The sequence below is a fragment of the Rhipicephalus sanguineus genome, chromosome 8 (assembly GCF_013339695.2).
Source record: "Rhipicephalus sanguineus isolate Rsan-2018 chromosome 8, BIME_Rsan_1.4, whole genome shotgun sequence".
In the NCBI taxonomy this organism is placed as follows: Eukaryota; Metazoa; Arthropoda; class Arachnida; order Ixodida; family Ixodidae; genus Rhipicephalus; species Rhipicephalus sanguineus.
Window position 1 is genome coordinate 9,618,935 of NC_051183.1, and position 9,188 is coordinate 9,628,122.

Below are 9,188 nucleotides of genomic sequence, written 5' to 3' on the forward strand. Positions count from 1 at the left end.
AATGCAACTATGTTTACAGTTGCGGACCTAGCGAACACACCCGGGCGTAACACGAAAGGAGACCGATGAAGCCATGAAGCGAGTTCGCGAGCACATGGCAACATTCACCGCACGTTTCATTAGTTACACCGCTAACCGCGCAGTCGATCCATGACTGTCGATGACTCGAAATCACTTCTGATATCCTCTTGAAGAAACACACACACAGAATGCCGTTCCGTCGAGCGTAACACAACACCGAGGCGAAAAGATCGGTCACTTCTCAACACACGCTATATCAACGCGCCGCACCGTCTGGAAGGGAAATGGCCGCCGCCGCCCAATGTTGCCCGCGTGCAGCCTACCTTTGCGGTACTCTGATTTTCCAGTGACTCTATCCTTTAGTTCAAGGCAACGCATAGATGGCAGCACTAGAGAGGAAGCTGGAATATTGCGCGCATATGTAACAGATCACGTGACTGAGTGTGCCGCGACGACGGACGCCGTACGTAGGGTTTTCCGTCTCACGAGTTTAATAAGGCCTTAACAAATTATCTTTTTGCGAACGCACGCAGGTACACCTGCATCAGTGAGTTACGGAGAAAGAAAGAAAGAAAGAAAACAAAACATAAAACCCGAATAAATAGCGGCATAGGACTGCAGCAAAAAAGAAAAAAGATAATTAAAATAAAAAAATTGCGCAGATCGCACTGACTCACGCAAAGCTGCGGCAGAGCAGAGCTGGTCGGCACTCGGCTGGTCCTGGCTTAGGCACACGCGCATTCCCACGCCGATGCACTAATGCACGTGATCGCATTGTAAATCACTAGTATTGGCTAGGTATCGATAGTGTCCGATTGGGCATCGCTTGGCGACCACAGCGCCAGGTAGCTTAATTAGGCTAATGAGCTAATTTGCATATTATAGGCTTGGTCTCGATTAGCTTGCACCCAAGAATAACCTAGGCTAGCTTAACTATACTAATTATCTTAATTGGTCTAATATGCATTTCGATGGTTGATCTTGATTAGCTTGCATCATAAGTCAAGCGATGCTTAATTGGCGAATTAGTCTAATTAACACTAACTATGCTGTCTTATTTAGGTTTAGCTCGGCACGTCTTGCCGAGCTCGGCATGACTAGGCACACCAGAATCTCAACTCGGCTTAATTAGAACTAATAAGTATTTGACTTATTTAGCTTAATCGCGCATAGCCAATTAAGTTTCACATGCTCAACTAGGCTTATCTAGGCTTGGCTACGATTAACTTTGCTTAACTAAGCACAAATATGCTTAGCTTGGCTTGACTCGGCAAAGGTAAGCTGGGCTGAGCTTTTCTTGTATACGTCGCGAGCCGGGCAAAACAGCTCTGCTGTAAATCAAGAACAGAAATCAGACAAGGAGCCAACACAAGTTCAAGACCGTAACCCAAGGTACTTTGTTGTGTTAAAATACGCGTTAGATGTACAAATTGAAATCACATAGAAAATGCTTGTATTACGCAAATTTAGGGCGGGGCAAGCAGAATGTTACAGCCAACGGTAAACACGGATAATATTGCTCCTCTTCATAGTAATGTGTCGTTAATGAACATATGTCACAGTCATGTTACGTGTAAGCGCATAGAAAACTATCTGTGCGACCACCCTGCGTGTATACGTGTAAGTACATGACTTGCAGCATAGGAGCGCGTGGCTTCACGAGTTCAAAGACTGCGCATGGCTTCCATTGGCTCTTATTTCTATAAGTAAACGCAGTTCTCTCACTTGCTGATGACCACAAATAAGAACATGAGATTTAGTTGTGGAAATGAGAACAAGTTAAAGCACTGGACAATCTTTGAACACACCGGGCCACGCGCTCCCGTGTTGCAAGTCATATTGAGCGCGACTGTACATAGTGCTTCTCATAATCTTCTTTTTTTTTTCTTATAGTGCTATTCTTTCTAGGTTTTTTTTTCTTGTTTTTGCGTGTCTCTTCAATACTAATGTCATGATGATGGGATTGCCGGCTCTCACGTAGCCTATACCTTTCGTGTTTTTCATGTATAAATGAAGAATTAGTCACGAATCAATTTATACAGGAATAAGTAATCACAATGTTTCCGACTTATTTCTAAAGGTCTAATACTAAACGTGTCCGGTATGCGTCCGTGTAGTCATAATTATTATACGCGGCGTCCCAGAAACCGATCGCACAGGATACGAGTGAAACGTCGCTTAACACGTTCAATTTTTCCAACGTTAGTCAAATTAATGCAGTTACGTACAACCGAATTGAATATCTAGCTTCAATCGAACGAATTGAGAATAGAGAAGAACGACGCAGCTTACATGTGTAAACTTGTATGCACTGCATGGCTATTTAAACACGGACAGAAGCGCTCTTCCCCACAATTAATGTTTTATTGTAAAAAAGCCAGCTTTCAAGAGGCCCTCTCAGACAGGGACGCATGTTAGGGAGATAATTTTTGACGAAACGCTATCAGTGTGCTGACGTGCGGCACGAAACGTAGATCGAGCTATTTTGTGAGCTCCACTATTTGATAAGGCAAAAACAATTTTAACAACCTTGTGGGTTTATAAAAGGGGTGAGATCGAATGGTAGGTAGGGAAGGAGAGTGCGTGAAACGTTACTGAACATGGCCGCCGGTATTGAGCAGGTTGGGCCACAAGCACCCCGGCCTAGGTCTCGAGCCCGTGGACACGGGCGGCTGCCTCGGCGTGCCGGACAGACCACAGTTGATCGGCGAGGTCGCGGCTGAGCAGAGCCGCCTCCCATCGCGGTTCGAGACTGCCATGTCTAGCCGGTTCGTAGGGGACCTGTACCTCCCAGAACATGTGCTGCAGCATAACTCTGTCTTCACACGCTTTACACTAGACTTTCTATGACACGTGAAGATGATGGCAGCTGCAACATACGACAGAAAAAGTACAATTGATACACGTTCGTATGCATCGTTGGCATATTTTCGTGTGATATTTCTGTTCACACCAGATCGTCATAGTTATTACATAGTTCTTAACGATGTCTTTTCTTATCATGCACTAAGAGCTCGCTGCCATGTGCAACGAAAATCTTGACGACCGTAAAACTAAATATGTTAGCCATGGGACAAAGAAACTTAAGGCCTAGAATTTTTGTTTTTACGTCGTACTTCATTTGATCCTGCTACATTTCCGTATGTGTAGGCGTCAAATCGATTCACTTACAAAACCATGCGAAATCTAAATTTGGATAGTTGGCTGAGAGGAGCTTGGAGCGTTTGCTGAACGTATATAAGATAAAATGCAGGCATATAACACCGGTTCAATTTTACCGCGCAATGCGCAGTTATTAAACAATCGAGTGGAACAAAATAAAAAGATGCACCGAATTTCCTATAAACGAGCAGTCGTAGTGTAGGAAGCGTTTAATGAAATAAAGCATATATTATTCAATCAGGCCCGTAGCCCCCCCCCCCCCCGAAATTTTTATGATACATGGTGTTTTACCGAAAATAAATAATGAAAATAGGCGTTTTTCTCAAATAGTCAGTGCTTTCAGCAAGCGCCCCCCCCCCCCCCCCCCGAAAAAAATTCCTGGCTATAGGGCCTGTACTCAATTACATTGTTTTGAGAGCTGATAAGCCAACATTTAGCAGGCACTATCTAGCGATGGTATTATCCGAGTAGATACGGTATAGCTTCGCATAAAATACGCGCTTTTTAAGGAAAGTCGATCAGTTTTATAGTGCCTATCTCGCCTTGATCGTAGTTTTACATTGTAGTTGGTATATAGCACTTTACTTCAGTACAGCTTTCTTCCCCAATTCTTATTCGCAAAACGTTTTTCTATATGCTGACACAAAAACTGCTTCTGAAATCGATGTTTACAGCTGTGGATGAAATTCGCAGGTCCCACGAGCTATGGTAGTTGATGTGGCATGGGTCTTTCTGCAAGCAGCTGATGATCCAGCACTGTCAAGATTCAGTAAAACATTACCAGACAGACCAATATATTGGTGCATTTGACTTTCTCGTTTATTTTGTGTTTAGTTTGGCCTACTTTTTCATTGAAAATCTAGCCCGCCCCCTCAGTAACTGCCTGTGGGCCTTAAGGGTATTCAAATAAATAAATAAATAAATAAATAAATAAATAAATAAATAAATAAATAAATAAATAAATAAATAAATAAATAAATAAATAAATAAACGTGAAAACAGTGGAAAGGCGACAACAATGGCGACTTGCTTTTCGTGCACGAAGGCGAAGTAGGCGTTGCAGCTTGTACACAACTACGAACGAACCCGTCGGTGGTACAGTGTCACATATATCAGCTGCACAGCATTGCCGGATTCGAGGATAGAACTGAAACATCTGCGTCCATCTCGAAAGCAGTGCAGCCGTTTGCACAGCGCTTCAATTGTCGCCACGAGGGAACTATTCTCGCTTAGGTGTTTCTTTATATTCGTGTGTATGTGTTCTACACGTGGCGCTTGTGTCGGAGTACACGACTGCGGCGCTTAGAGTGCGGCACTAAAGGAATACCTTATTTATAAGTACCGAATTTCTGCTGTGTAAATTGCGAATATTTAAATTGTATAACCGAGACTTTCAGCATGAGAATGTATGTCCACGTGTTCTTTCCTTATTTGTGGTTGTTGACAATAATGAGGAAAAAAAAGACATGACACAGAAGAGGAACAGGGGGGCCGGCGCGGTACAGGCAGCAACCCCCTCGCCCACCTGCTTATATACCTCTATAATTCACCACTAGACACATCTCTATATCTATCGCCCCTATTAAAAAGACCCACACGTCACCACAGACAAGATGAATTAACACCTTACTTCGCCAGAACAAAGATATTTAAGAATTTTTTTCCCTTCGTACTATAACCGAATGGAATTGTATAATCGAACCGACATCATAATCCTCATTATTATTGATTTGTTTTATAGCGTTTTGCCAAACATATAGGCTTTATTTCTGTAATACTGTTTTTGTTTCCTTTGTTCTTTTCAACTTTTTTCCAAACATGTTCACCATTTTTATTACCCCCTCTGCTTGGACTTCGTAAAAAAAATAAACGAGTGGAAGAAATTATACCATATTGCTCCACATCGGTACACAAGAAAACATCGATGGCAAAGTTTTTTTTATTGCAATAAGAAATAAGTGAACGCGTTGTCACCATTGCTTGGCGACGGCTACCCTTTTCCACTTGGTTGTAAGGATATAAAAAATTAAGAAACAAAAATAACATATACGTACGTATATATTCAGTCCTACATTTCAAAAGTTATCGTTTGAACGGAGCACACATAAAATCGCAGAGCACCCTTTCAATGGGGTCCGCTCGACTGTTATTCGCGTGTTATATTCCTATATATCAGTAAAAGGGCTACTGCGCGCAGACACGTTCGTTTTATCCCATCGTAGGGCAGAATTATTTCTTGTTGTTTTGTATTGATGAAGATGGGCCGGTGCGAGAAGACGAGATCATACCACAAAGTGCCCGGTATGAAACAAAATAATGCTTCGAGAGAAGGGGGATTTTTTCGAGGGGCTCGTTTCTTCGTTAGACGCAACCGAATCAATACAGCAGACAATTAGGCCAAGTAAAGCACAGGGGCATATCTGTAGCGTAGTAATTGTGACGTAAATTGAAGTGAATTAAAGTGGACGAAAAATTACCCTTTCCATCGGTGGGCGCGTAATTCGATAGTTGTGGGTTCAGATACCGCCGACGGAAAGGGTGATTTTTCATCCACTTTAATTCACTTCAATATACGTCGCAATTACTATATACGCTACAGTTATGCCCCTGTGCTTTACTTGGCCTAATTGTCTGTTGGATTCGTTTGGTTGCGTGTAAAAATTATGCTGCACAATAAAAGGCAAACAAATAAGCTAATTAAAAACGCGCCTTTTCAGCAGTGGCTGAAATGGGCAGCTGGTGCTCTATGTACAACCGACAGAAAGTGGCGCCTTTCTGCACATTTTCGGACGCGTTTTACAGGCACGCTCCGACAGAGCTTTCAGATACATTTTGCAAGATTTGGGAGGCACTTGATTCTCAGTGTGGAGTTAAAGCCATAGCTCTAACACCAGGGACGTAACTCTTCTGTATGTGTTTGATAGGTTGCATATGAAATTGCGAGGCGGCGGCCATAAAGCACTACACGCGTGGTACTTCATAACGACTGCGGAAAGAAACTTGCCGCTGGTGGCAAGGATATAAATAGGCCTCGCGATTCCTGGACTATGCGCGCTGGACATTCGCAATTTTAGAAGAAGCTCGCGTCGTCTTTTTCGGGGGTCTTTCTTGCCTCGTGCGCGGATGGCAGTTGCAGAGACGGGCCCAGCCATGCGGTGTGAGCACGCACCAAGGATTCCTACACGCGAAAGCGGCGAAGACAGGTGCCGACTCTCGGCAGCTCGTCTTTCGGCAGCGCATTAGTGCGCCGTTTTCTCGGCGACATCCTTCTCGACAGGCTCTCCCCTCGTCGCCGAGGCCCGTCCTCGAACACGAGAGAGCAGCAGCAACAACAGCAGCAGCAGGCGGCTGCCGCCGTGGCCGATTGATGGTCGCATTAGCCGCCATTACCGATGTGCCCGAGACCCGACGGACCGGGAGGCGACGCAATTACGTCCCAGAAGAATCTCCGTGCGGTGTCATCGCGGGGCGTGATTAAAAGTTTCTCTCTTCGGGGGGCCAGACAGAACAAAGAAAGCGTGGCACACTGCGGCCCGCTGTTGACGCTAACGAAGCCGGCGAAAGAACACGACGCCGTGGGGGGAGGGAGGGAGGGATGAACGTGTTTCCCCGCTTATTGGCGCAATCCGCCGCCGCGCTATGACATTTGAGGTCCCCGTAACAAGGGCCGCGCCGCGCGTCACGTACTGCTCTGGCAACCCTCCCTTCTCTCGGGCATCGACGCCGGGTTGTCGGCGATGACACCGTGATGGATGCCGGGGAGCGAGCGTCGAGAACTGCACCACGCGTAGTACATATACGACGACATGGGGTGATTCGCTTACACGCGCTCCCGACCGACATACACGCGGCGCGCGTGCAACGGCGCAGGTATAACGACGCCAAATGGCAACCCTTGCGTCCCGCGCGCTCCATCCATCAGGGTAGGCGCGCTATTTGCATGCGCGCGGGGTGGGCAGACCCGGGTCGCCCCGTTTCGATGCTGTAGGCGCCCTCCGCTTCTTAACCCCGGGGCCCCCGGGGTTGTGATCGCGAGCAGCGCGCTGCACTCTGGCGCGCCCATTAATGGCTTCCTTGTCTGACGCGTGATTAATGGCCAGGGCGGGGCGGGTGCGTCTTGAGGGGGAAAAGAGAGCGAGGCGCGGCGGTGCCCTGTGATTAGGCGCGCGTTCGGAGGCGGGACTGCAGTCTCGAGTCGGCTTCGCTGCCGGGCTTTGGCTTCGGCTCGGCTCCCGGAGCAGGTGACGCGCTCCGCTTCGGCGCTGTCGCGAAGCGCATGGCCGCGACTCGGTTGTTGCGCGGCGCGCTTCCTCATCGGCGGCTTTTTCCTCCCGGCCCAATTGGTCCGCTTCCGCTCCGCTGACGTCAGCGCCGGGCGCAGAGTGTGTGTGCGCGGAGGCAGACCGCCGCCGAGTCTTGATCATCCGCTCATTCTATCCCCTCCACTTCATCGCCGCAGCCGGCATTTGTGTGCGCTCGGGGCCGATCGATGGGGGATGCTTTGGGCGGCTCGCTCGACACCCCCGAAAACAGCGCGTCTTCTTTCCTCTTCGGAGAGACTCGCTGACGGACGAACAGGGGCGCCCAGATGCGTGCTAACTCCTCTCCGAAACAAACAGCGTCAAAAACGTGTAGCGTACACCACAACGACGTGACGGTGCCTCACGCGCACCTCGTATGTCACACGAGAACGACGCGTTTTCCCTTTTGTTATGATAAATAAACGAACCTGGCGCGAGCGTGGTAAAAGCGGCACCTACTGTGCTGCTTGTCGACCCAAACAAGCGCGCAGAGGCAGGCATGTTTCGGTACAGTGCAGGAATAGCGCAGCCTCTCGATCATAAACTATGCCGGCCCTACGAGCGCGGTGACACGTGCTGGTGCTTGTTGCTGCACGAATCACAGGGACGATAAGAACGTCCACGGGGGATGCTCAATCGGGATCTGTCGGACTCTCAGCGACACTTCTATAACGTCAGTCAGTTATGTTGGGTTGAGTAGCGCAAGAGCAACTACGGATATGCTGTGCCAGCTGCATGGTGATTAAGTTTCACTCCAAGTCGCACCATACACTACATATCTATAGTTTAGCTTTCTATAAGATGAAACAGACTTTTCAAATAATTAATACAGTCAGACGCATTAGTGCGTCAGCTCCAAGAATGTTTTTTTCCGTGGGCCATGACTATGAATGTTCCTTTAATGGAATACAGTGAATAATGCCGCATGGCAGTAGAGAGGCCTAAGAACAATCGCCGTATTAATGCGTAAAATATATGTTCATAAAAGTATGACAATGACACGTGGGGTGGTCTACGAGTGTTCGACGCAAGCGAAGTGATCAAAGGAATATGTCACTGCGGAGTTTCTCCGGCAGTAAAGGAAAGCGATAGCTGACTTTGCGTCCATGTTGAGCTTTGCTAGTTTGATGTATGCAGAGCCTGACGTGAGCAAAGCGCGAATGGACATAATCGCCATCCTTTCAAGTACGTGCTTATTGTCTCACTCACTCACTCACTCACTCACTCACTCACTCACTCACTCACTCACTCACTCACTCACTCACTCACTCACTCACTCACTCACTCACTCACTCACTCACTCACTCACTCACTCACTCACTCACTCACTCACTCACTCACTCACTCACTCACTCACTCACTCACTCACTCACTCACTCACTCACTCACTCACTCACTCACTCACTCACTCACTCACTCACTCACTCACTCACTCACTCACTCACCCATCCACTCGCTCACACTAGTTATTCATCGATATTTTTTCCGCTCGTCATCCTAGAAATTGAAGTGCAACACGCGTCGTGTGGCCTATATGTTCTAATGTTCGCATGGCATCATCACTGCATCTTTTTTTGTCGTCTGTGAGGACACAAGGGCCTCTAAACTTAATTCGTTTAAATTTACATGAAAACTTCAACCAAATGAAATACTATGCGGAAGTGCAAGCTACCGAATGTACTTTTGAGGCGATTGTACTTTGTC

The 9,188-nt window shown here is 47.1% G+C and overlaps 1 protein-coding gene across 1 annotated transcript in view; it reads left to right on the top strand.

Moving 5' to 3' along the window:
- The window catches only part of LOC119401312 (proteasome subunit alpha type-1), a 258,901-nt gene that overhangs the window by 62,821 nt on the left and 186,892 nt on the right, over positions 1 to 9,188 (top strand). The window lies entirely within an intron of this gene.